The sequence below is a fragment of the Carettochelys insculpta genome, chromosome 6, assembly GCF_033958435.1.
Source record: "Carettochelys insculpta isolate YL-2023 chromosome 6, ASM3395843v1, whole genome shotgun sequence".
Taxonomy (NCBI): domain Eukaryota; kingdom Metazoa; phylum Chordata; order Testudines; family Carettochelyidae; genus Carettochelys; species Carettochelys insculpta.
In genome coordinates this window covers 1140371-1167660 of record NC_134142.1, presented here as the reverse complement: position 1 = coordinate 1167660, position 27290 = coordinate 1140371, and the positions used below count along the sequence as shown (strand labels likewise).

Here is a 27290-nt window from a genome sequence, read left to right as displayed (position 1 = left end):
CATGTACCTTCTTCTTAGCCAGTGTGGCTAACAGGAGTGTTCTGTGTGATGGGTTTGGTGCCTGATTGAGGAGAACCCTCAGTCTGGGGCTGTAAGTAGCCCTGTCTCTAAGCAATAGGCCCTGATTTGACCCTCACAGCAGTGCCCCCAGAACCCTCCTGTATTACTAGAAAACAAGCAGTAGTCACTCCCTAAAGCACCTCACAAGAGGGTGGAGCCCTGTGGTCTCTCCTTCCAAAAGACAGCAGCCACTGAGCTAGAGTGCTGGGGCGGTACATGGGGGGGCCCTCTCTGAACAAGCTGTTCTCTGGAGATTTCTGCCATTTGCTGAGAACACCTGGAGAAAGCTTGGATCTGGCCAGCTGGCAGGGGCGCAGGATGTGATCTGGCCCAGTTCGGCATCCTGACACCACCAGGCCTCGACAGCCTGTTACTAATTGAATTATACTGGGATTATTTAGTGAATGGCGTATGTTCTCCGGGCTCTGTTGGTGTAATCTGTTAATGGGTTTAGCAGCGCAAAGGCCCTCAAGGAGTGTCCACCAGGATGCCCTGACCACTGGATTTGTGAGCTGGAAAGAGGAGTAAAGGTGAATGAAAACAGTCATTGCTGAAGCGATCAGGCATCTGGGCAGACTCATCTGCACTAATTATCTCACAATGAAGTAAAGGTTTACTTGGGAAGGACGCCAATGATAAGATAGCTTGAGCCTCAGACTGGAATAGGCACAGGTCTGGGGCCTCAGCATTACCTAAGAACAAAAATCAGCTTTCCACTTTGGGTCAAACCTTAGTCAGTGTGGAGGGTTCACTTGGCTGCCAGGCTCTAGCAGAAACATCAGAGGGGAGTAACTGCTTTAAGAGCGACTCATGCTATGCAGGACAGAAGTGTCTAGTTTTGGACAGAGGCAGCAGATGGCAAAGACACATGGGTGACTCCACTTTTCCACACTCTGCATGTATGGCTTTGAGACTACAACAAAACCACTGATTCTCACTTCGCTTCTCCACCTGGCTGTCCAAGTGCTATGCTACCCTGCACCACAGATTAAAAACAAGTGTGAGACCGTAGGGAAAGGCAAGGGAGCAGTCCAGGTTCATGCACCTCTCCGTATACAAAATGCGCTGTTCCTATAGGACAGCATATGGGTGTAATCTGCTCCCAAGATGATACATGTGCTGAGCTATTTTTGTTTAGTTCCACTGATGTCCAATCACACAGGAGAAATACACTGAAGACTTCTAAGGTATGATGCATCTCATGACTACAGTGCTTCTACCGTTTACTCCTATCTTTCACCCTTCACCTTTCTGCATGTTTGACATAAATCTAGGACACATTATTGAACATCAGGGAACTATTTGAATATTTGCCTCTGAGGCTACTTTATACATTGTACTTTGGGAGTTGATGTCATTCAACTGGCCAGAATTTCACTTCTGCTTCTTTTCTAGTGGTTATCTTATGGACCAGAGCCATTTACAATACAGTAGCACTATATGTACATCGGGTGTTTCATAGCTGCCTGCAAGGACTTTTGTTTACGTAATTCAGCTGTTTGTCTCCATCAACAGAAACTTAATGGATAGTAAAAAAAACAGAGTAGTATGTTAAATAACATGAAGGTTGTGACACGAAGGAGCAGAGCTAATGCTGACAAGGCAGCTTGACAGACAGCTCTGAAACATAAACAGTACTGTGCCATATACTTAAGCTGTCTATTTTTGGTTGCTTCAGGTGCTGCTTTAATAGAAACACTATTTCAAAATATTGGTTTAATGATTTTTTTTAGTAATTGTTAACGACTTATGGATATTTACAATATGACTCCCAGGACAGCCACGTTAGTCTGTACCTCCAAAACTAACCAGGAGTCTTGTGGCACTGTGCAGACTAACAGATTTATTTGGGCATAAACTTGGCTGGGTAAAAACCACCTTCTCAGATGCAGATCCAAACGTCTTATTTTTAAATGTGACCTGAACTTCAGCCTAGCAAACAGAACCAACAGCAAGCTCAGCGTGCAGGGCTAGTAATTAGCAGCCCTATCGGAGAAGGAAATTCATTTAAAGAAAATGAATAAATTAATAAAGCTTGTTCTCTGAAGCTGCTTCAGCAGACTGGGTTGATTGTCCTAACTCCCTGCATACCGCAGTTCCGGCCATTGCGGCATCACATTGACGGTTATGAACCGCTGGCAAACAAAGCTTTGTGCGATGTCTCACTTGTTGCTTTTAAAAGGTTCTCAGGACAGCAGCTCTGGGAAATAAGCTGTGAGGTCTTGCCTCCATTCTGGGTCAACCCCTTCAGAGCACACCAGTCCTCTGATACACGGAGTCCTCTAACACCTGCCTCCACACTTCTCAGTTGGGTTCATTGTAACCACAAGTCTTTCACCCAAGCTCTGACCCTGCAAACACTTCAGAATCCTACTGCTTTGAAGCCCACAGCACGAGGAGGGCAGGTAAAGCCAAGCTCACAGGCACACCTATGCCAGATCAAGGCATTGTCGTGCCAACACAATATGGCTTCCATCCAAACAACACTTAACCCTGGGATCCCTTTCCACATGGGCACAGTCCCACGGACTCAAGAAGGTTATTGATGTGTTTAATGTTAAGTACTTGCTTAAGTGTTTGGCTGGATCAGGGCCTAAGCCATCAGTGAAGCCAAGAATTCAAGGAAGATTCAGTCCCAGGAATGCAAGAAGACAAAAGGCCGCATTCAGCTACAAATTAGAGAAATGTAATTTTTTTACATACTTTCAGTGGAATTACTGCAGCTCTACACTGAGGAAATTGAGTGAAGCACACTGAGGTCCTGAGCTACTGCTGGGAGATAAAAAGATGTAGCTCACAAAGAACTGCCTTTGTATTTTGCACACACGTGCCCCTAAGTTTTAAATCAGGAAAATAACCACAGCTGCATCTGGTTCTAACTACACCTACCTGCTCCAGAGCTGTGCACTGAAGAACAGGAAAATATCACACATTTTGCCAACAACTACCTGTTTTCTACACCTGAAACCACCTGTGAATATACTTCTGATTCAAACAGGAGCAATCCTCTCTGGCCCTGTAAAACCACAGTCAGGGCACATGTTGGCAGATCGCTGGTCCACTAAAACTAGACCCCCAGCACAGGGTTCCTTGGGCCTAGGCTGGGCAGCCCATGTGGATAAGGGTGCACAGGGGTGGGGAAGGGTCAGAACCCACACAGAATCTAAGTCAAATTCACTCCCAGGTGAAATCCATCCCACTCTGCAAGGTGAGTTGAAGCCTGACAAATGGCACATATTGGGAATTGTGAAAGGATTGGCCACTGGGACAATATACCCAGAAACATGGCAGCGTCTCTGTCGGTGACCATTTCAAAACCAAGGCTGGGTGTTTATCTCAACGGATCTGCTGTAGCAGTTTCCTAGGGGTCATTCCCTGGCCTGTGTGAGACAATCACATTGGATTCTCCCCGCCTTGGACACTAGGAACCTATAAAAACCTGCAACAAGCCAGAGCCAGCTTGCCAGGCTGCAATGGTAGCTCCACAGCATGTTGGGAACCAAGGCTGCTGCATCATACCCTGCGTACACAGGCCTATCCCCAGCTGCCTATGCACAGCGAGTGCAGAGACGCCTGGGCAGCCGGATGCCCAGTGCTGCCCTGTCCCAGGCTAGAGCAGTGCAAAGGACCATGTCAGCACCACAACTGACCAGAAGCAAACCAAGGGCCCGATCTGGTGCCAGGATGAGCCGGCAGAGCCCCCTGTACCAGGACAGCCTGTGCTAACACGCAGGAAGGCAGGTTGGGCCCAGACTGGCATCTCTGTTCTCAGATGCTGTTCTCCTGACATGCAGCATGAAAGTCCACTTCCCTGCTTTGCTCTGGCCAGTTTGGGAGTGCTCCTTTGGGGCTGGGCAGTCAGAGTTCACTCACTCCTCTACCCTGCAACACTGCTCGTGCTCTCAGCACGTCTGCAAACCAGAAGAACTGGTTCAGAAAGGAGCTAGCACAGCGCTGAGCTGCTGCTTTGGGAGTACTTAAATCGCCCACTCTCCTGCTCCACAAGCACAGTGCAGCCAGGTGCTGGATGTACACAGTCCAGCTCAGAGGCCCAGCAACCACAACACAAACCTTCAGATGCTGTGAGCAACTCAGAGGCCCCTGTGCCCGGTGCGGAACGGACAATGAAATTAAACCACCATTTTACAGGCACTTCTGTGCCAGTGACTCTGTCCATGGGGCACCAGTGACTGCTTTGTGTAACACTGACAGACTCTGAGACAATGGTCCTGAATCACTTCAGGACAAAATTAGCTTGCGATGCTATCTGACAAATCCAGGGGGGCTGGAACAAGTCTTCTAGTTGGGTTGCTGAGAACCACTGAAGCAAACTGCAAACCCTGTATAGAATGTAAACTACTCCAAGTCAAGGGGTGCTGGCACCCCACCCCACACCCCAATATCCAGCACCCACAGCCAAATCCTACACTGCCCTCTGAGTCAAAACTAACCAGGGTAAAATGCACCTTTTGTATCTCAGGGAAAATTCACCCAAAAGTGCCCAAATCAAAAATCTCTGGGAAATCTCAGGTGACCTGTGCTCAGCAGACACTTCTCAGTGGGGTCGTTATGTTCAGCTGCAGCTGCAAAACCAACGAGGCATCGGGTGGCACCTGAAATAGAAACACATTTATCTGAGCATCAGCTTTCATGGGTGCCAGCTTCTTCATCAATGCCTCTGGCAAAGTGCGTTTACTAAGCAAAGCCTGGGCCCAAATCAATCTGTTCATCGTTCAGGTGCTGCAGGACAAACCTCTGTTTCAGCAGACACTTGTTAGAGTTCAGCAACTAAATTCTCTAATGATTCCGTCTGCAATGAGCATTTTCCAGCCCCTCCACACTGACTACTCCACACAGGCCACATCCCACAGAGTGACTCAGCACGTCCCCGCCCGAAGCTAGACAGAATGGCAGCTCCTTGCCGCTCAGGGCCATTGTGGAGCCATGCTCCAGCACTGAGACCAGGAAAGCTGTCTTGCCTGGGTTCTAAAGCTCCCTCCTTTGCAGGCAGCAATGAAGCAACTGAAGTGGAAGATGCTTTACTAGGCTTCAGTAAGGCATTTGATGCAGTCTTGCAAGACCTTCTCAATGACAAACTAGGGAAATTCAACCTCCCTCCTGTCTGGCGGGTGCATAACTGGCTGGAGAACCATTCTTAGAGACTAGTTGTCAATGTTTTGCAGTCATGCAGGAAGGATACAACAAGTGGGGTGCAGCAGGAACAAGGGCTGGGTCTGGACTGGGGGGGGGAAGGACGTGGTGGAGAGAGGTGGATTGGGACAAGGAGCCTGTGGAGGTGGGGTGCTAGGGTGGTGGTAAGGCAGACATACTGGATGAGTGGAGAGTTAGGGCCAGGAGAACTGACAGTGGCTGGCATAAGAGCTCAGACTTGGGGACCAAAGGGTCTATGCCCACCAGAGTCTGTTCCCTTTACAATCTGGAGTCTCACTATGCCTCCACTGCCAGCAAATACTCAGGTGACCTAGCCCCCTCTTGTTCAAAAGAGGATGACAACCTACCACTGCTACCAACCACTCTGCAAGCTCTAGTGGCAGATAGCTGTGCCATGGAGATAAATGTTCCAACCTGCTGGAGAACGCCATGGGCATCGGTATGGTACCACATGACAGAACTGCTTCAGTGCTTTGCTTGTTTAACTACCCCCACACTTTCACACCAGCCATTTGTGTGCTCGCATTGCTACATCAGCGAAGGCGGCCCTCGCATGGCTTGCAGCACCAGAGCTCAGATAGGAGTTGTCACATGACTGGATTTTTATATTGGATATGGAAGCCATTTTATGTACCCAGTGTATCTATTGGCCCCGAACATTTTGTCGGGGGGTGGGGGAAGTGGGGGCATGTCAGGTGTCTAATGAAAGCTCAGGATGTCCTGAATTCATGTAAGCTACTTATATGTCTGTGTCAGATTTGTAGGTAGAGTTGTGCTCTCTAGTTGTATTAGAAATGTTTTAGTGCTAACCTTCACAGCAGGTGTGAACTCAGCCACAGCCAGGATACTGGGCTAAACAGTGGGATGGAAACCAGATGCCCAGATGTCGAATCCACATCTCAGAAACTTGGGAATTGTCAGTGGAACGCAGCCACTGGTCAGGCGACCTGGGCTGAGCAAAGGAATTGAAATCAGATGCCCAGACATGCATGTCACCTGCCATGAAAATGACTGGAGTGTACTGGCAAAACTAGTGATCAATGGTGTTTTGCCACAGTGGCTCACCTGAGTCAGGTGACTTTGACCCTCAAGTGCCTGCAAGAGAGACCTCAAAGAGGTAGAAATAGAGCTGGACAACTGGGAAGAACTAGCAGACGACCGCGGCAGATGGAGGCAGGGGTTACACAAGGGCCTTCAGAAGGGCGAGGTGAGGATCAGACAGCTAGCAGAGGAGAAGCGAGCGCACAGAAAGCACACTAAGGACTTGCCAGACCCTTACCACATCTGCAAGCGATGCAGCAAGGACTGTCACTCTCGTGTGGGTCTTCATAGTCACAGTAGATGCTGTAAATGAAGCCCTCAATTGAAACTATAAAGGGCGCGATCCATAGTCTATGTAGACTGAAGGATGCCTACTACTACTACTACTGCCTGAGGAGCACGAAAAAGGCTTTGTGCCTAGACAAGAGAGAACCATCTTGGACTCGATTTTGTTCTTTGTTCTGGTTCCTGTCCAAAGGATCCATGTTCCAGTGTGCTGATTCCAGCGTGATAAATCTCCAATTCTCCATTAACTAAAGATATGGACCTGGAATTATATCCCTTATTGGAAGAACTTTCAGAGATCTTCAAGAATCAGCATATGATAACATAGCTGGCCCACGTCAATAGCTGTAACTGATGTATGTAAAGTATCACTTTAACAATTTTTCTCTCTAACTCTGTTCTTTCTTTTTTGTTAATAAACCTTTAGGTGTTTAGATCTGAAGGATTTGGGCACAAGCGTATTGTTTTTGGGTAAGATCCAAGTGTATATTGACTGGGAACTGTGGCTGGACCCTTTGGGGCTCAGAAGAATCTGTGTGGTGTTGGTGAAACACGTTTAAGAACCACTCTCAGCTTGATTATCTTTTTCTGATTTGTCCTCCTTGCTTACTGTTTTTGGTTCTCTGTGCCTTAAATATTGAGTCTGTTCCGGTCTGGCTATGGTCTGAAGAAGTGGGTCTGTCCCACGAAAGCTCATCTAATAAACTATTTTGCTAGTCTTTAAAGTGCTACTTGACTGCTTTTTGTTTTGTTTGGGGTTGTTGGTCTGGGCTGGTCCGGGAGCTGGGAAGTCTGTGGATTTGCATGTGTGGCTTCTGGCAGGCCAGTGGGGCTGGCAGAGGTACTTCTGTGTTGTTTGGATTTGCCTTAGTGAGAAGGAAATCCCAGCCTGGGCTATAAGTGGCCCTGGATCGATTTCCCTAGCTGTGCACAGAAACCCCATCATATTACAGGAGTGCAGGGCATGGAGCAGAAGGGCCCTCAAGTCCCATCTCTGGTAGTGCCGACAACCCCTTCAGAGTACCCACTCCACAGATGTGCCGTGCTGTGCTCTCATGTCATGGTTGGTGTTCTAGAACAATTTAATCAAAGGAGTCACATATTGCCAAGACCTCCCTCCACTGCTGGAGCTTGTTTTCACTGCAGTTTTAGAGCTGCCCTGCTCGGAGGGTAGAAACCATCTAATTTCCCAATCACACTTATTTCTTCAGAGGCTAAACCAGCCAAGTGTGTCCCGTCTCCTCTCCTGAGCACAGCTCCCTGCCCCGAGCAGCCCAACTTTGCCCCAGGCTGCCCAGGCAGCAGCAATCTGCCCAGGCAGCAGCAATCTGCCCCAGTGCAGGAAGATGCAGCCTCTAATGACACTATAACAACTGTCCCATGTAGTGCATGGGATGGGCTAGTGCGGAGGGTGCATCATGAAGGAGTCCACTGTGGGCCCACCCCCTCATGTGTTGCAGTGACTGAGGATGGAACTGCAAGAAGAGAAACCATCTCAGACTTCCTCTGCCACACCAGATGGGCAATTCACTCACATTACAGGTGCCAAACTGCCCTGGAGTCTGATTGGCAGAAGAGCTGAGCACTCACACCTGCAACTGCAGCCACAGAAAACTGCTCTTCCCTCATCCGGAGTGCTCCACAATGCAATGCACTATGGAAACTCAGGGTGTCGCCATGGGCGCCCACAACAAGCTGACATTTCTGACTTCCATGGTGCTGACCCTGGGATTCTTGTCTGCACAATGGAGAGAATAGCTCCCTCCTATCCCATGGTCCCCAGGAAGAGGAACCCAGTCGTGGCTGTGAAGTACTGTGGCACTAGAATGATGAGTGCTGCACAAAAGCCATTGAATAAATTAATATTTTTGTCTTCAGCACAGGGTGTGATTAAGGGCCTTAAAGACAGAAGGACACCACATAGGAACGAGAAGCAGAAAACAAGCTCAGTCACATTCCTTAGCATAGTCCTGCATGTGGCTAATACACAGGTGTACAGAGTGGGAAGTGCCATAGGGCAGTTTGCGGTGGTGGTCCCTGGGAAGAGCTGGGGGGTGCTTTCCCCAAAGATTCTGCATTTGCTGGAAGAGGCAGCTGCCGAGGAGTGAGATCACTTTTGAGCGGCAGTCCTGCATTAAATCCGTGCAGCTGCTGCCAGGGCAGTCACGATCATCACCCTGGCTGCATGGTCACACCTCCACTGAAATCTGACCCAGCCACTGCTGTCCAGATGGAGGAGCAGCCAGGTCAAAGATGCTTTGACCTGGCATATCGGGAGTTTCCTTCTGTACTGCACAGCCTCTGGGCAGGGGCTCTGCTAGGAATCTGACTCTGCTCAGGTGCTGTGTGGGTAAGAACCATGGGGCATTCCTGGGCTAAAGAGGACACGCGGGGGTACCACAATAGGGGACGAGCAAGTGTAATCCACACACCTATGTGTGGTTCACTGTCCCGCGTAGTGGCACCTCGGCCACCTCACAGAGAACGAGTGAGGAGCCTGTGCAAGGGATGCTGATGGGTAGCTGGCTTTTAGCTCAAACCGTAGCGGGCCTGCACGAAGCTCCAGCAGTCCCAGGTTCCAATCTGCCTGTGGGCAGCTATGCAGGGACCAGAGTGTGACGCCTCCCTCCACACCTGCCTTGGAATATAGCCCACTCGTGCCTTCAGAGTATTGCAGGGACAGGATTTCAGCCTGCAAACAGCTGCAGTTCTGCCTGAGCCTTCAATGCAGCTGCCATTGCCAAGCAAGGCTGGTAAATGTACAAAAGGCCTTTTCACCCTGGATTACTTATCGTCCTGACTGGTTAGCAGCTCCAGCGTCCTACTGCATCTCCCGCTAAGTCCAGTGTAGAGGCATCATCCTGCCTTCCAGTAAGTCGTTGTGACAGGCTCCCTTTGAGGTCTCCTACCTGCTGACTTATCTCAGCATTTCTATTACAATGATAATGAGCACCTTAACTGCATGGAGGTTTCCATCTAAGGTCAGCTGGCTTGAAAGTAGAAAGAAATAGCAAAGATCATCAGCTGAGTGGTCACAAAACAGAGCTGAAGCAAAGGGGAAAAACATGAAGAGAGTTTTATCTGTCCCTGATTCAAATATATATTTTATATATAATTTAGACAGAGGACATAGAACAGTCCTTTCAAAAAGAAAAAATCAAGTTTAAAATTACCTAATTTTCCACTGAAAATTATTTGCTGTTAAATACTGCCATCTGAGTAACACTCGGACTCACCAAACAGCTTTACAAAACACGGCATTGGGCATTGATTTCACTGTGGCAGGAGCTGATTTCTATGGCTTGGTGTCACAGCGGGGTACCAACTACTCAATCCATGAGATGTTCACTCAGTTTTGCCACCACCTGACTCTCTGCTCTGCCATTAGATACTGTGCAACCTGGGCAGATCAGTAGCCTACTGATTTGGGTGGTGCTCAAATTGGGCCTAATCATCAGAGATGCCGAGCATCCAGAAGTTCCACTAATTTCCAGCACAGCTGAGAGCATGCAGACACCAGGCCCATGCAGACACCAGAGCCTCACTCACTAGAGTCTTTTGATAACAAAAGCCACTTACCTTCCCCTCCTTTATCTGTAACTATTCATTCTGACACGTTTCTGACAATGCCATGTGGCTTGTTCAGTGCTCGCACATCCTCCAGGCAACGCTGCCTTAGTCAAAGCTCAAATCACTATTAGAATGATTCTGATACAGACCACAAAGCCAATGAGGCACATGTTGCTAGTCCGCATGCACCTCTGCTGGGGCCAGCTGAGCCTGTCCGAAGGTTGGTGAACACTTCTGGGCCCTCTGATGTTCTGAAAAGTCCCATGGGCTCCATATCTGTGCCCAGAGAGGAGTGCCTGCCCACCGAGATAACAATTACGGACTCTTTTTGAAGAGTGGATGTACTGAGACTGTGAATGCATTGGTATCATGACCCCGTCTTTCACACCTGGGACAGGCAAGGCCTGCTTTTCAAGAAAAACACTTGAAAGTCAGCATTGTTACTTTTCTCTTGATAAGTGATCAGATTGCTTCTCAGAACTACATCCTTTGAGAGCAATAACTGCAGCAGTTACTTTAACAATCCCATGCAGCAGCCACAAAGGACTGCCAGGCAGTACAGGCAACAGACTGGAGCCTGAGCACTAAGATGGGTGTTTAACCCCTCACTCCATAGCTGAAAAGCAGAAGTGCAACTAACTCCCTGTTTATCCAGGAAACAAGCCCTGGTTTCTTTTAGTGCCTACTCCCAGACCCAGAGAGAGTCTGGTCTTGTCTCGGTGCTCTAATAGCATCAGCCTTCAGGGGACTCTCCGGACCCAGAAGACTCTGTGTTTGTAAACAGCACAGGATTGGCTGATTGTTCTTGTTTAGTGTAGTATACAGATGAGAAGAAACAAAATCCCTAGAGCCTCTGGAGAAGTTCAAGTGCTCAGATCTGGATTTTCAGACTTGTACCAATCTCCAGTTCTGTTTCTGATCAACAACCCTTCTCCTCTGCTCTCCATTTGATGACAAAGACAGTAACAATGTGTTTTCACTTTCTACGCACTTTGGAGAATTAAACCTACATTAATTTGATGTAAAGCCACACTTACATCCCTTAGTCTAAAAATCATCCAATGGTGTCATCAGCACATTTCACCTGTTAAGGGGATGGTGCATAGCAGCAGTCTTAACCCCAGCTCATAACATGTCTCCAAGGACCACGCAGAATGCATTTAGACATGGATAAGTGAAGAGATTCAGTGATGTCCGCTCGACACAGCACCAATTTTCTGTAATGCATAGATCATGGTTTCCCAAAAATGCTACAGCAGCATTTTGCAGACCTTTCCTCGTTGGCTCCAATTCTGCCTGGCCTGTTAATGACAAAGCTCTTGTAATGATTTTCTGGTCTGGATGTTTGTTCAGATAGTAGTCCAAATGTTGTTCTCAAAAGCAGAGCCTGTTACCAAGCCTTAAAGCACAGGAAGTCCTGATCTTCTGCAGAAGGCCATGAGCTCTCACTGTTCTACAGACCTGTCTAAACCTGAGCTGATGGAGGTGGGTGTGGCGGGGTGCATGACTTTTTGGGAACATCTTCTCCAGCCAGCATGCTATTGTCATGCTAGCAGAGGACCCATTCTGCTTCCTTGGAGCTCACTGGCTGAATATTTTCACTGCTATCGTGCTGCAGCCAACACACCCGCTGTGGCTCTAGAGCCCGGGGAGGCTGCTTAGAGGAATCCCTAGTCTCCCAGCCCTTCTTTGGTCAGGCGCTGCTCCTTCTGATGCTCTCCTCTCTTGTAGTTTCTGTTACTAAAAGGAAACCTGCTCAGCCAAAGTGCTCAGGCTACACTTCATGTGACACTCAATAGCTCTTCTCCTCACCAAAGGCCTTATCATCTAGTGATTGTGCATGTGCTGTAAATTGTACCAAAGCTCATTAAAACCAACACAGAAGTTCACAAACTTGGGGGGGCCTCTGCAAATCTACAATAAGCCAAACACTCCAGTTCATCACCAATGGAACACCAGGAATCTGCCTTGCTATGTTGCCACTCACAAATCTTTGAGCTCTGTCTGATTTGATTATGACTGAGCCAAGTGGTAGAACTTTTGCCTCCTCCTCTACAGTAACAGCTTGCTTTTTCAGGCAACCAAGCAATATGTAGAATACACTAGCCATATCCATTTATTCCAACTGGGAAGTAGTGCACTTGGCAGATGAGTGAGCCAAGATCTACTTAGCATTACATGTGCTGCCCTAAAACAATTGGTAACACTTATGTATGTTCCACACAAAAGGATTGTGGCTGTAGCGAGGCTACTCTTTAAGTACAGGAGTATGGGAGCTGGGTGGCTCTCCCTCGCCCCCCCATGCTGCTGATGGAGCACTGATTGGCCTGCAAAATGTGTGATTCCTTACTGAGTGCAACATTTCAAATGGTGTGACTTGGGTTCCAAACTTACACCACCAAAGGGCCAGCCTCCAACACCATTACCCTTGCCGGACAGAACCATGGACAGTTCCCCTGAGGGCACTCACAGGCCTTGTGCAGGAAGGTGGGCCAGCTGCAATATCCAAGGGTATCACAATCCCACCCAAACGTATTAACAGTCTTAATATGACCTATGTATATGGACCCTTGTGTGGCCCTATCCAGGTAGAAGCTGAGCATTTTAGTGCAACTAAACACATGTTCACACACTAATACCATACACCTCTGCTCCTCCCTTGGGAGCAAGCCCCAAGCCTGCCCCCCTGATCCTGGCAAGCGACATGTTCCCACAGGAATGGCTCAGGTGGTGGCAATGGGAGTGGGTGGGTGCTACTCTGTGGTCTAACTTGTAGAACTGGGCTTGGACTGTGGTTCATCAACGCAGTTGGCCACCCTCAGCTTTCGTCTCCTGCAGGAGGAATGCCTCAGGCCTTCTCCCTCCTCCTGGGCCTTGGAACACCAACGGACCGTTCCCTGCCCTGGAGTAAACCTAGTTGCAAGATTCCTAGGCTGAGCCCCAGCTGGAACACATGAATAACAAGGCCTGACTTTCTTCTGGGCTTTTCCCGCTGCAGAGCAGGAGGTGGGCTGTGTGCTTGTGGGAAGGTGCCAGAGTAGAGCCTGGCCCAGGGACAGCAGGAGGTGGGCATGTGGTGAGCGGTGCCAGAGTAGAGCCTGGCCCAGGAACACCTGATGCATGTGGGAGGGACCTGGCGGGGGGGGGATTTCTGCCCCAGGGAAGGGTCTGGCTGAAGCCCACATGGCAGAAACAGGTGGGAGAGGAGACTCCCCCATGCAACATGTCAGGGGTTCCAGCTAGCATAGGCCATGAACACACACACACACACACACACACACACACACACACACACACACTACAAACACTCCACATACACATACTCACACACTCCACATGCACAAACTCACACAATCCACACTCACAGACACTACAAACACTCCACTCACACACACAGAGGCACACCCACACAATCCACACTCACACACATTGCTAACATTCCATTCACACACACACACACACACACACTTTCTCTCTCTCTCTCTCACACACACACACTTCATACAGGCATACCCACACAATCCACACTCACACACACTGCTAACACTCCATTCACACACACTCACACTCTCTCTCTCTCTCTCTCACACACACACACACTTCATACAGGCATACCCACACAATCCACACTCACACACACTGCTAACACTCCATTCACACACACTCACACTCTCTCTCTCTCTCTCACACACACACACACTTCATACAGGCATACCCACACAATCCACACTCACACACACTGCTAACACTCCATTCACACACACACACACACACTCTATCTCTCTCTCTCACACACACACACACACACTTCATACAGGCATACCCACACAATCCACACTCACACACACTGCTAACACTCCATTCACACACACTCACACTCTCTCTCTCACACACACACACTTCATACAGGCATACCCACACAATCCACACTCACACACACTGCTAACACTCCATTCACACACACTCACACTCTCTCTCTCTCTCTCACACACACACACACTTCATACAGGCATACCCACACAATCCACACTCACACACACTACAAACACTCCACTCACACTCCACACACAATCCGCACACACACTCACACACTCCACTCACACTGCACAAAATCTGCACATACACACTCCACACACACACTCGCACCCGGGCCCGGTTGTGCTTGACTCCCCGCTCCCCGGTCGCGATCCGGCCCCCGCCTCACAGCCGGGCCGGCAGCAGAGCTGGGGTCCCGCAGCCCGGCTCCGGGCCAAGGCCGTGCGGCCCCTCCCTGCCCCGGCCTGGGCCCCGGCGCACGCGGCTCTCAGCCTCCAGCGCCAGCCGGCGCACAGCGCAGTCCGCTCAGCTCCCAGCCCAGAGCGGCTCTCGGGGAGCCGCCAGGGGCGCCCAGCGCCAGCCACCCTCCGGCCCGGTTCCCCGCTTGGCCAAGGGCGAGCCCAGCGCTCCGCGCCCAGCCCGGCCCCGGGCAGCCAAAGCCGCAGCCTCACGCCCGCTCCTGCCGCAGGGGCCGCAGCCGGGTACCCCGGCCCCAGGGCCGGCGCCGAGCGCGGCTTGACATCCCCCCTGGTCCAGCGCACCCCGGCTCCGCCTGTCCCCCGCCCCCCCCGTCCAGCGCACCCCGGCTCCGCCTGTCCCCTGCCCCCCCCGGTCCAGCGCAACCAGCTCGGCCTGTCCCCCGCCCCCCCCGGTCCAGCGCAACCAGCTCGGCCTGTCCCCCGCCCCCCCCCGTCCAGCGCACCCCGGCTCCGCCTGTCCCCCGCCCCCCCGTCCAGCGCACCCCGGCTCCGCCTGTCCCCTGCCCCCCCCCGGTCCAGCGCAACCCGGCTCGGTCTGTCCCCCGCCCCCCCCGTCCAGCGCACCCCGGCTCGGCCTGTCTCCCCCCGCCACGCCCCAAGTCCAGCGCACCCCGGCTCGGTCTGTCCCCCGCCCCCCTCCCCGGTCCAGCGCACCCCGGCTCGGCCTGTCCCCTGCCCCCCCCCAGTCCAGCGCACCCCGGCTCGGCCTGTCCCCCGCCCCCCTCCCCGGTCCAGCGCACCCCGGCTCGGCCTGTCCCCTGCCCCCCCCCAGTCCAGCGCACCCCGGCTCGGCCTGTCCCCCGCCCCCGCCCCCCAGTCCAGCACACCCCGGCTCGGCCTGTCTCCCCCGCCCCCACGCCCCAGCACAGCCCGGCTCGGCCTGTCCATCACTCTCCGGCAGCCGCGCACAGCCGGCCTGGAGCCCCCCCAGCCTGCGAGCGGCGGAGCGCGGGCAGCACCTGCCCTCGCCTGGAGAGCAGCAGAAGCGCAGCTGCCGGGCGCTAGGAAAATCCCGGTGCGGCCGGGGACGCGGCGGGGATGGCGGGGGGGAGCGCAGCAGCCGGTTCTCCCCACAAGCCTCCAGCCGGGCAGGGGGAGAAGGAGGCGCAGCGCGGCGGACCCATTAGCCCGGCCGGTGTCGCCGACGTGAAGCCTGGACCGGCTCCGCGGGCAGCGCTGTACCCCGGCAGGAACCAGGGCAGCGCCCTCCCCTCCCTTCCCGCCCGCTCGGCCCCGGGACAGCCGCGCCCGGCGGCAGCACAGCTCGGATCCCACTGCCTCCGCCAGGCCAGCGGCTGTGCGCGCCTGCTGCGCTCCCGGGACTCCGTGCGCCCCGGCACCCCGCGCTGCGCGCCCCGGCTCCGCCGCCAGCCGCGCGCGAGGAGCCCAGCCCCGGGGGGACGGGGGCTCTGGCAGCGGCTGGGGGAGCCGAGTCGGCCCCGCTCCGCTCCAGGAGCTGAGCCTCCCCGTCGCCCCGCAGCAGGGGCCGCAGCTCCCGCAGCCCGGCGGTGCCAGCCTGCAGCCCGCAATGCAGCGCAGAGCCCGGCGCGGAGGGACGCGGTACCTGGCGCCGCTAGGGAAAGACGGGACCGGAACGCTCTCCCGGCAGGTGCAGCTGTGGCGCAGGGCCCCCGGGCTGGCCGCTCCCTGCTCCGCCCGCAAGCCGCGCTCCGCTCACGCATCCTCCGGCGGGCGGCGGGCGGCGGGCGGCCCCGCGGGTCCTGCTGGGGGTCGCCCGCGCAGCTCGGCCGGTGCGGTGCGGAGCGGAGCGGAGCGGAGCGGCGGCTCAGCTCCCGGGTTCGCGGGCAGAGGCAGGGCGGCTGCACAGGCGCGCGCGGCGCCAGGCGGGGGGAGGAGGGAGGGCGCGAGCCGCACGGCCCCCCCAGCGCACACCCGGCAGGGGCGCAGCCCGGGGCCCGCCGCCGCCGCCGCCCGCCGACCTCGCAGCCTACCTGCGCAGGTTAATCCTCGCCCCGCGCCGGGCGCCGGACAATCCTCTGGCCAGCCCCGATCAGTCCGCGGCTGCAGCGCCGCGGGCCGGGCACTCGCTGCCCATGGCCCCGGCAGGCGGGCGCGCTTCCTGCGCTCGGCGCGCTACAGCTCCGTGCTCGGGCTCCTGGGGCCAGCGGACCGCTGCGTAGCCATGCACGCCGCCGGGGGCACCGGCCCGGCCCGGCCCGCTCTAGGCGGAGCGCTCGGCGCGCCGGCCGCTGCGGAGAGGCGCCGCCGGCTGCAGTGGGTCCTCTACGGCGGGGGCGGGCTCCATCCTCCGCGCGGCGCGCCCCGGCGGCTGCAGCCCGGCCCCCGGGACCAGCCGGCCCCCGCCGCCGCCCGCTCGGCAGCCAGAAAAGCGAGGGCGCGGCGGAGCCGGGCGCGGCAGCTCCAGCCGCAGCAGCGGGGAGGGGGCGGGCGGGCGCCGCGCGAAGCCGGGCGCCCCAGCGCCACTAGTCCGGGGCCGCGCTTGCGAGCCCCGCCGGGGCAGGGGCAGGGCTGGCGGCGAGCCGAGGGCCAGCAGCCGGCCGAGGTGTGAGCGCGGCTGCGCCGGGCGCGGGGAGGCGCTGCGGGCGCAGGAGTGGGCAGGGAGGGGCGTGTCGCTGCGCCTGTCCCTGCGCGGCCGGAGAAGCCGGCAGCCCGGGCAGAGCTAGACCCGCTTCCGCGGGCGCCAGGCCACGCCCCGGCCCCGGCCCCCACCCCGGCCCCGGCCCCGGCCCCGGCCCCGGCTGCGGCGCCTCCCGCACTGGGCCCGGGGATCCCCGCCCTGGGGGCGGCGCTGGCTGGGAAGGAGGCGCACCGCGGCTGCTCCCCGCCCTCCCTGCAGCGCGCCCTGGGGCCGGCCCGGGCGGGCAGCGGAGGTACCTGCGCCTGCGGCGGGTCCCCTCCCGTCCCCGCCCAGCCCCGCTGCGCGCCGCCGGAGCCAATCAGTTACCGGGCCGCTGCTCAAAACCGGGCGGGGCGGAGCGGGGCGGAGCCGCTGGCTGCCAGGGGCTGTGCGCGCTGCGCGGGTCCCGGCGGAGCGCACCTCGCCGGCCGGGCTCTCTCCGCTCCCGAGGCAGCCCGAGCCCGAGCCCCAGCCCCAGCCCGCTCCTGGGAGCGGAGCGGGGCCTCCCCTGCCCGAGGACACGCGGCGGATTCGGCGGGAAAGCGGCCAGAGCTGCGCGGAGCCGGGCGGACGCAGCGATCCTGGCAGGGCGTCCCGGGAGCCCCCGCTGCGCCGCGCGACAGGGACAGACCAGCCGCCCAGAAGAGCCCCGCCGTGGGTCCCTCCCGAGAGCGGGCCGGGCCGGGCTAGACTCCGGCTCCAGGGAGCCCTCGGCACAGCCTTGCCCTTGTCCCCTGGCTGGCCCGCGCCCGCGGACAGCGCGGTGGCTGGGCTGTTCTCTGGCGGTGCTGCAGCCCCGTGTCCTGGGGCTCCCGGCCCTTGTGGGGAACCACAGAGACCAACCCTGGGCGGCAGGCGGGGGGGCCAGGATTCCCCCCTTCGCTCTGTGGCCCGGTAGTCAGGGCTGCGGCACATCCCCCCTCCCCGCGCGGCCTGGGATCTCCGCCTGAGGGCGCGTCCTGTGAACCACGTCTGGAGGGGAGAGGGTCGCGGAGATCCCGGCTGCAGCCTGGAGAAGATAATGCACTAAGCAGCTGGTCAAGCTCAGAAGAAACCGCAGCCCCCCTCTGCAACGGCTCTCCCCGGATAAGCTCCCTAACAGCCTGCAGCTGCTGTCCTTAGCAGGTAAGGCGGCCCTGGTGCCAGAGGCAGGCCTGCTTTCCCAGAGCCTTGGACGTTTGCTGGTGCCTTATTTGCACAACACCCACAGACCTGGTTTTTGGCACGAGGGATTAAACCTCCGACCAGCAGGGCTGGAGCCCTGTACTCTGGCACGTGAGCTGACTGCCAGCTGGCTCACAGCAAGGGCTGTGGAGCAGAGACTTCACCCACCCTGGTCGTGGTCTCTTTGCCTCTGGGGATTACAGGTGGATCCAGAACCAGAGATACCTTAAGGTGGCTTTTCTTTTCTTCTCCTTTTCTTTCCAGCCCATGCTGAGCCCTGCCCTCTGGCAATACTGCCTCTCAAGGGACCAAGAAGCAGACTCCAAATTGCAAATTATGCTTGAGAAGCTGGGCCTGTTAGCTGATAACGGAATACTGCTCCCAGGAAAGGGGAGTGCTACTGTCCTCTAGGTCCAGAGGAACTCCTGCTAAATGGCCAGACTGTACTGGGAACATTCTCAGCTTAGTGGCATTCTGGGGAAAAGAAAAAGTAAACACAATTTACTGGAGGGCAAAGCAGGAAAGCAAGCTCCATTGAGCACCAGCAGTATTTAGGGTGCTGTCCTGCAGTCTCTGCTAACCAGGCTAGGTTGGGTTCATCTTTAGCTAGTGGACAAGTAAATAGGTAACGGACTGACAGCAGTAGCTTATGTCTCTCTATACTGACCTCATTATTTATCTGACAAATGTACCTGCAAAATTAGTTTACCAAGAGACAGGCATGAAAGGAATGAGAAGGGGATCTGAAGTGACAACTGTGTAAACACTTCCAGAAACCATCTCTGACCTGCAAGACTGATTAACATCTGTGCATGTAGTTTGCATAACCCTGCTGTCTTCAAGGGTCACTAATTCTCCATAACTGACAAGTCAGCTCCTCCTCAAGTTAGTGGAGTGATCCTAGCAGAGACCTAAAGCTGCACTTCACTAACCAGAGGAGCATTTTCCATTCCTCTCTGCATCAAGATGAATGGCTTGGGGCAGGCACTTGGTTTGGTGCACCCATGGGCTCCTTCAGTGACAGTTTCTGCATCTCTAACAGTTGTGTGGCTAGGTGCGTGTGCGGCTATATAGATGTACTTAATCTTGGCAAATGGATGTCTGGTGTAGCAGTAGTCCAGGCTGTGTGGTTGTACCCATCTTGATGTCTAGCGTGTTGTTGCACTTAATGGAGGGCAGAACTGACCACTGCTGTTAGACCGCCACTGTGACACTCTAAGCAAAGTGAGACTTGTGTAAGAGATACCTTTCATGGCAATGGCTAAATGCCGTCAGCACATCTGTGCTGTGCTGCCTGCCAGCACTCGAAGGATGCATACTTCACTGCTGTGAGAATTAAACAGAGCACACACATGACACCCATTGTCTCCTGAAACCATCAATAGATTTTCTTCCCCCACCCTTCACTAGACTCACTCCTCCAGGAACGTAAGCAAATCCTCCGAAGTGTGGCTGAAGAGAACCAAAGATCTTCAGTTTTCTTGTGATTTGGGTTTTAACTAGGTGTCTTCTGGCCCCAGTTTTCTCTTCTCAAAAGCACCATTTCCCCTCTGAGGTGCGTAGATTTTTCACCAGCCAAGCACTCACGTGGTGTCCTGAGAGCATGGATGTCACTGCTGCTCCCAGTGGGATGGCAGCATCGGGGACAATTGCTACTGTGGAGGCAGGGAGCGGCAGCTCTCCCCAGTGTCAGAGTGCTCTGGGGGTAAGGAGGAGATGCCGCCAGACAGGCAGGCCCTGGGATATGCCATTGTTCTGACTGGCTTCTTTCCCCAGCATGAGAGCGGTAGTGTGGGGGAGCAGGACAGCCTAGCCTGGAGAAGGAGGTGGCAGGAAAAGATGGAGGTGCTGAGCCCTGCATTGGCACAAATGCAGGCAGACTGTGGCCCCAATGTCACCGTTCTACATGGCCACAGGCGTGATTTTTCTCAGAGCTGGACAATGCCCAGGTCACAGCACTGCGGCACTGGTGACCTGACCCACAGCAACACCCAGCCCTGCACCGGCACACAGCATGGGCTTGGGGCAGCCTGGTGCTGGCAGGCGCTGGCATCTCGTCTCTCATGGGTAGGCACCGGCAGGGCTCTGCTGCAGCTTGTGCCAGCCTCACTCCTTCCCCAGTGCCTGCAGTCTGTTGGGCAGTAATTGCAAAGTGCCTTGCCCCCTGGGGAGCAGGAGGAACTGGAGCATGGAGGTGCCTTGTAGCTACTGAGTTCTGAGCCAGTCAGGGGCTCTCCTGGTGACAGGCAGTTTGGGTTAACTTGTAAGGTTCCGGGTGACAGCCGGTGGGCTGTGTGGCACCCTTCAGCAGGCTGTGACTCAGCAGGCCTGTCTGACAGCGACAGGCAGCATCCCTGTCTCCACTCAGCCTCAGTTCTCCTCCTTGCCCTGTGCCCCCCCGTCCCAACACCCCTGCAAAACACATTGCCATGGCACAGGCTGCCAGCCCACTCTCCACTGTCAGCATGCTGCCCCATCCCTGTCCTGCATCTCTCCAGCCTTGTGACACTGGCAGTGCCTGGCTGCGGGGACCTTGGCAGCTGTACAGCACCTAGCAGAAAGGGGCCCTGCTGAGCTGGTGCTCTGGCACTATCCTAACCAGCATGGTAAGTAATAACTCATGCTGGGAGCTGCTTCCCACCCCTGCACCCAGCCTCCTTTCTTCCAACACTGCCTCCTGGAACACTGGCACCGGTGTGGCTCTGCTCCTACAGGGAGGTTTGAGGTGCGCTGGGTTTCTCAAATTGAACGTTCCCAGCAAAATGTCACCGTCTGCTGCGTAGGGGGGTTGGTGCCAGGCGCACGGCTGTGCTGGCTCTCTGTGGTCACTCGGCCACCAGCGGGTCAGCGTTTGCGTCTAGCCTGCTTCCACTGCTGGTGCCTGTGGGAGGGGGAAGCAGGGATACGGCTGGCTGAGGTAGGGGAGTGTATGTGACGGGGTGGGGGGTGGCAGGGAACTGAAACGCTGGAGAAGCCGGTCCAGACGGCAAAGCCCTTTAGCAGGCTGGCTCCCCGGAGAGTAGTTGGTCCCTCAGAATCCTGTTGTTACCTGGCAGCAAAGAAAATGCTTCTCTTCCAGTGCCAGTGAGTGGGTCCGACCTGCTGGGCTGAGTTCATGCTCCCTGAGCCTGCCTAAGGCAGTACTCTGACCTCCCACCAGGGCTCCTGTAAAAGCAAATACCCTAGTCCCTGAATTGCTAGAGAAGTGGCACCAAGGCTGTGGCACCAGGAAGGCTGTGGGGCAGGAAGATCAGACACTCCCCTCAGGCCCAGTCCTGGGATGGCTACCCACGCCAATGACCCACAAATGACTGCCACCCCACCCCTGCCGTGGGTGTTGAGGACAGAATGGCCCAGTGGGTCAGCCTTCCTTCGTTGTTCCCTGGAATAAGGGCCCTGACCCAGGTGTGCTCCCTCCCGGCCTCCTTCAGCCTAGTGGCTAACATCCTGGGGCTGGAGCCTTAATACCACAGTGCAGCTATCAGTGGGCACTATACCCCCTGTGCAGCACTGCATCCACCCTGTTGTGGGCAAGTCCTCTGTGCTGGAGTCTTCTGTGGTTCTGAATTGCCTGGTGGGCTCACCAGAAGGCCAGCTCTTGGGCACCATGCCCCGGGAAATGAGACCAGCCACCCCACTGCAGCTGCCTCACAGGTTCTGCACACATGCTTTGCCCCATGCCAGGAGTTGTCTGGTAGCCCACAGCCTGAGCCTTCCCTCCACAACCCCTCTCACTTAGCCAGCTGGGCACACTGGGCAGGTGAGCCCTGGGAGGTCACTAGGGCATCTTCCTCAAACCTCCATGGCCAGTCAGGCCCATCCTGGGAGCAGGGGTTGGGTATTAGCTTACTAAGCACACATCCGGTTCCTGGTGGCTCCTCTGAGAATCCAGGGTTCCCAGCCCACGGCCATGGCCCCTGTCCACCCGGGGCGCGAAGGCCAGACTGTCTGTCTTTCCACAGAGACAGCATGGCCTCCTCCCGCCATCGCCACAGACCCTCCCACTTGGCCACACACCCTCTCTGCTTCTAGCCAGGCCCAGGCCCCGGCCCAGGCCCAGGCCAAGGCCACCTCCCACACACACACATGTGCATTGTGTAAGCCACCAGCTCATGCAATGCAAAAGGATGGGGAGGGTGGATGGAAAACATGACCCTGGCTCAGAGCAAGGGAAGATGAGAACAGCTGCAAGGACCTCAGTGCCCATACCCAGCCAGTGGAGCCAGCAGCCTCTGTGCCTGCAGCAAGCCCTTTCCATGCATCTGTGACACCTCCCGCCCACCAGCTGCCATCCTGAGTTTGTCTGGATCCCAGGGGATCCTTGAACAGAGTTCACCTGTACTTCCTATCCTGTGCCAGCCTGTTCGGCTGAGCAGCAGCACCACAGGCAGCTCCACACTCATCTGCCAGCTGCAGAGAGCTGGCCCAGGTGGGGACCAAGCAGAACACTGCTGCAAGTGGCTGTCAGTCACCCTGTGGTCCATTCCCGAGTGCACAGAAGAGTGCCCTGAGCAGAGACAGCCCCTTGGATTAAACTCCACTCAGCAGGTCACAGCAAGGAGTGCAATTTGGTGCCTCAGATGCTGGCTCCCCTGCCAGGGTGGGCAGTGTAGCACACCCCTAGAGAGAGTGAGGGTCTGTCGGACTAAACAGGCTTTACATAAATACAAGTGCACAGTTGGGACATTTCCCCGCCACATCTTTAAACAAGTTGTTCCTGTAGTTAGTCACCCCCTGTTACAATAACAGCATCCCCTTGGCAGCCTCTACTCGTCTAGTTCCAGCTTTGAAAGGTGGGAGCCTGGCCTACCTTTCATCATTAGACTAAGCAAAAACAACAAGGAGTCTTGTCACATCTGACAGGTTTTTACCCACAAAACTTTATACTCAAATAAACCTGTTAATCCTGAAGGTGCCTCAGAAGTCCTCATTGTTTTTGCTGACACACTAACTCAGCTACCCTGGAGACCTGTTATAGTAAGGAGACCCTGTATATCAGAAACCCCTTTCCCAGCTAGCTATTTATTGACCATGCTCAAGCTACCTCTTCCTTTTCCCTTGGATTGACTGAATAGCTTTTGCATCAAACATCTTTCACTGTACGACTTTTCTGCCAAACATCGTATCATTCTTTTGCTACTTTTCTGAGCCCTCACCAGTTTTAACCTCCTGTCTGAACTGGCAATAGGAGTCTCACTAAGACAAAGAGGCTGTCACTCACTGCTGCTGCTGCAACTTCCCCTTCTTATGCAGCAGATTCATGTTTGCCCCTAGCTGCAGGGTCACGTGGGCATCTGGCACCTGCCCAGTTGTCTGTTTTTGCCCCTAAGGTCTTTTCAGTGACTTTCCATTTCAGGATTAACTCCCATGTTGGAAGTGTGACCTGTTTTTTTTCTCCCTTGACATGTGACTACGCATCACTGAGAGACAGCTTGCTCCAGATTACACAGCCCTGATCAAGAGATGGAGCAGAATTTGTCTCATCTTTTCTTACTTATTGTCCCCATGAATAGCAAACTGTTATTATTGACTATGGACATGGCATTAGCACCTGGAGGCCCAAACCTTGAAGGAGTGTCCCAAGGGGGCTGACAGCCTGGCCAGGCCCCTGGGCAAAGGGGTGGGGGTGGCTCCGTGTTCCAGGAAGAGGTGGGGGCCTCAGGTGGAAGGGTGGAGCTGGGGACAGTCAGCCCTCAGCACTTCCTGGAGTGTGTTGTGTGTCTCCCCACACCCCAGCCAGCTCTTAGTGCTGTCCTGCCCATGCTGCGTGGGGCTCTGGTGGCCACTGAAAGGGCCTGGAGCTCCAGTCACTGCTGCAGTGTTGGTGGTGATGGTCGCAGCCAGGAGCCCTTTTTAATCACTGGACCCTGGGGCAGCTGCCCCTTTGTGCCTCACCCCATCAGCGGGCCTAAGTCCCCTTTGCACTCAGCACAGCAAATGACAAGAAATGTGTGTGCATTAAAAGCATTATGAAAACTCCTCATTCCCCCCCTACCCCATCTCCCATTGCCTTCTCCAGGGGGAGGTTGGAGAGGGTTTCATTTCCTGTCCCAGGCTCTTGGTCTGCCTCGTCTGTTGTGAGTGCACGGCAGGACAGAGGCGGCTCTTTGGGCTTGTCTGCACAGCACCGGGGAGGTGTTCTGGAGGGGGTGTCCTGTGTAAATGCCACCCCCTCACTGCAGCGGGCACCCCACTGCCATGCTCGCAGAGAGGCCAACGGTGCCTCTGCTAGGGCCTGTGAGGGCACCTCAGTGGGGCGGGGGCACAGAGCACAGCACACTCCTGCGCTTCACAAACCCCACCCTGCCAGTACACATGGCTGCGCCACGCAGACAAGCCTGCCTCTAGACTAGTCAGTGCCTGGCCCCATGTGGCCTGTGTCTGAGTCCTTAGTGCCAGATGCGAAGCTACAAGCTTACTCACGCCTGGCCGGAGTGCACTCTGAGGGGAGGGTTCGGGGGTTTGTTTGTTTCTTTTTTCTTTTCCTTGTTTCTGAGAGCGGTAAGCTGGGAATTGTAAAATGCTTCTGGCACAGACAGTCTCATGATTCTCCCTTTCTCTAAATCAGGAGCCATTACACATGGTGAATTCTCCATTCCTTTCCCATGGAAGTTGTTTCCTCCCTTTAAATTCTTCCTTCTGTAAGATGGGGGAGCTGTTGCATTGTACAAAAATGAAAACTGTGGCTGGATGGTCCTAGTTACTATGTACAGTATTTTCATTAAACCTGTTTGCAGTACGTACCTATTGGGTGCCGGGGGAGTGGGCAGGCTACGCCTGCCCACGGCTACAAGGCCCCTCTCACGATGAGAGGGGACCCATTAAAAACAGCCCAGTTCCAAGTAAATACGGGGGACAACGAAAGAAAAACCAGGAGCAGGAGTGAGGGTCAAAGGTTTAAAATGAGGGAGCCAGAGGGGGACACCGAGCAGAGGACCCCAGACAGCGCCCACCGTTCCTCAAAGGCATCCAGGGAGTTGGTGGAAGCCGCCCAGAGGAACTCTGCTCGGATTCGTGAGCGGAGGGAGGAACGGAAGTAGGCCCCACAGTCACAGGTCACCCCCCCCTGCCAGCCTCCTCTCCCTGGTTTTGTAAATGGCCACTTTGGCCGTGGCCAGGAGGAGGCTAACGAGAAGGTCCCGCGACTATGTGGGGCCACGGATAGGGTGTGAGAGGATGAGAAGGTGTGGGGAGAAGTGCAGCCAGAACCTCAAGAGGAGGTTCTGGAGGAGCCGGAAGAGGGGCTGCAGCCTGGCGCACTCGATGTAGATGTGCGCCAGGTTCTCCCTCGTGCCGCAAAAGGTACAGGTGTCCGGGATGGGGGTGAACCGCGCCAGGTACACGCCCGTGCTCACCGCTCCGTGGAGGATTCTCAAGCTGATGTCCCCAGCGGGCCGCGGGACCAAGGTGGAGTAGAGGCTGGCCCACCGGGGCTCCCCACCCTCCGATGACGGCAAGAGGTCCCGCCATTTGTGATCGGGGCGGGACACGAGGGTGGGGAAGTGGAGCGTGTGAAGCACGAGCGCGTACAGAAGGTGTCGAGGCGCGGTTCGGAAGGGGACCGGCTGGAAAGTGTGCAGCCGGCTGAGGTGATGGGGGGGAGGGGAGCGGGCAGGATGGCGAAGCCGGGGGCCCACGAAGAGGTCCGAAGGGCTAGGAGTGGGAGGGGGGCGGGGTGCACCCTCTCGCAGGACCCGGCCGAGGTAACTGTGAGCGGTGGAGGGCAGGGCAGCCTTCACCTCCCGAAGTACGAGACGGGGGGAGCGTAAGTTGGAGAGCCCCATGCGCCGGGCAAGCGCCGGGGCCTCCATCCAGTCCCCCGGCTCATAGTCCAGGAGGTCTCTGACCCTGGTGATTCCACCTAGGACCAGCCTCCGGCGCACTGTGCGAGACTCCGCCGCCTGCACACGAAGGTGGGGGTTGTGTAGCAGGGGCTCCGTGAGGAGGTCTTCTCCCACGGTGGCCTCTAAGGACCTGGAGGCTGCGAGCAGCCGCCAAGTGCGGAGGAGGTCCTGGTAGAAGGCCGACAGCTCTGAAAGGCCTTGCGGACGGTCTCTGCAGGATAAATAGAGGAGCTGCCGGTCGCATTGGAGCCCTCGGTAACGGCGGAGGAAAGCGTGCGCCAGCGTGCTCCACGCCGGACTATCTGCACTGTTGGTGTTGAGAAGCCTCTGCAGGGCCCGGAGGCGGAACACATGGACCTGAGTGCACGTGCAGGTCAGGCCCTGTCCCCCCTCCTCCGGGGGGAGATGGAGTACCCCTGCAGGGACCCAGTGCAGTCCTGGCCAGAAGAACTCCAGGATTAACCTCTGGAGCTGGTCCAGGAACCTGGGGGGTGGGACCAGGGTGCTGAGGCGGTGCCAGAGCATGGACAGGACTAGTTGGTTCAACACCAGCGCTCTCCCTCGGAGGGAGAGACACTGGAGTAGCCCTGTCCACCTCCGCAACCGCTCAGCGACCCTGCTCTCTAGGCCTTGCCAGTTTTCCAGCGGAGAGGGATGCGTGGCGGAGAGAAAGACGCCTAGATAGAGCAGCGGACCCGCGCTCCACCGGATGGCCTGAAGCGCGGGTGGGAGGCGGCTCGTCTGCCATCCGGTCCCGACCACCAGGCCAGAGCTCTTGACCCAGTTGACCCGGGCGGAGGAGGCTGCCGAGCAGATAGCTTGGCAGGCCTCCAGACGCGCCAGGTCTCCCGGGTCCTGGACCACGAGGAGCACGTCGTCGGCGTACGCCGACAGGACTAGCCGCAGCCCTGCCTCTGGAAGCGCCAACCCCGTCAACCTTCGCCGAAGGAGGCAGAGGAAGGGCTCGATGGCCAGAGCGTACAGCTGTCCTGAGAGCGGGCAGCCTTGTCGTACTCCCCGTCCGAAGCTGACCGGAGCGGTCAGGGTCCAGTTGAGCTTGACCATGCACTCCGAGGCAGCGTACAGCACCCGGAGAAACCCGACGAAGCGGGGTCCGAAGCCGAAGGCCTGCAGGGTGCCCAGGAGATACCCGTGGTCCACCCTGTCGAACGCCTTCTCCTGGTCCAGGGACAGGAGGGCGAACGACAGGCCGTCCCTACACCCAAGCTCTAAGAGATCCCGGACCAGGGACAAATTCTG

The 27290-nt window shown here is 56.0% G+C and overlaps 1 protein-coding gene across 2 annotated transcripts in view; it reads right to left on the bottom strand.

Annotated features, from left to right (window-relative positions):
- LRFN5 (leucine rich repeat and fibronectin type III domain containing 5) overlaps positions 1-17050 on the bottom strand; it is a 167278-nt gene extending 150228 nt beyond the window's left edge. For both annotated transcript variants that reach the window (XM_074998502.1, XM_074998501.1), the window contains exon 1: positions 16376-17050. The gene's annotated coding sequence lies outside the window, so the exon portion shown is untranslated. The remainder of the gene's footprint in view (positions 1-16375) is intronic.
- Positions 17051-27290: the final 10240 nt, after the last annotated feature.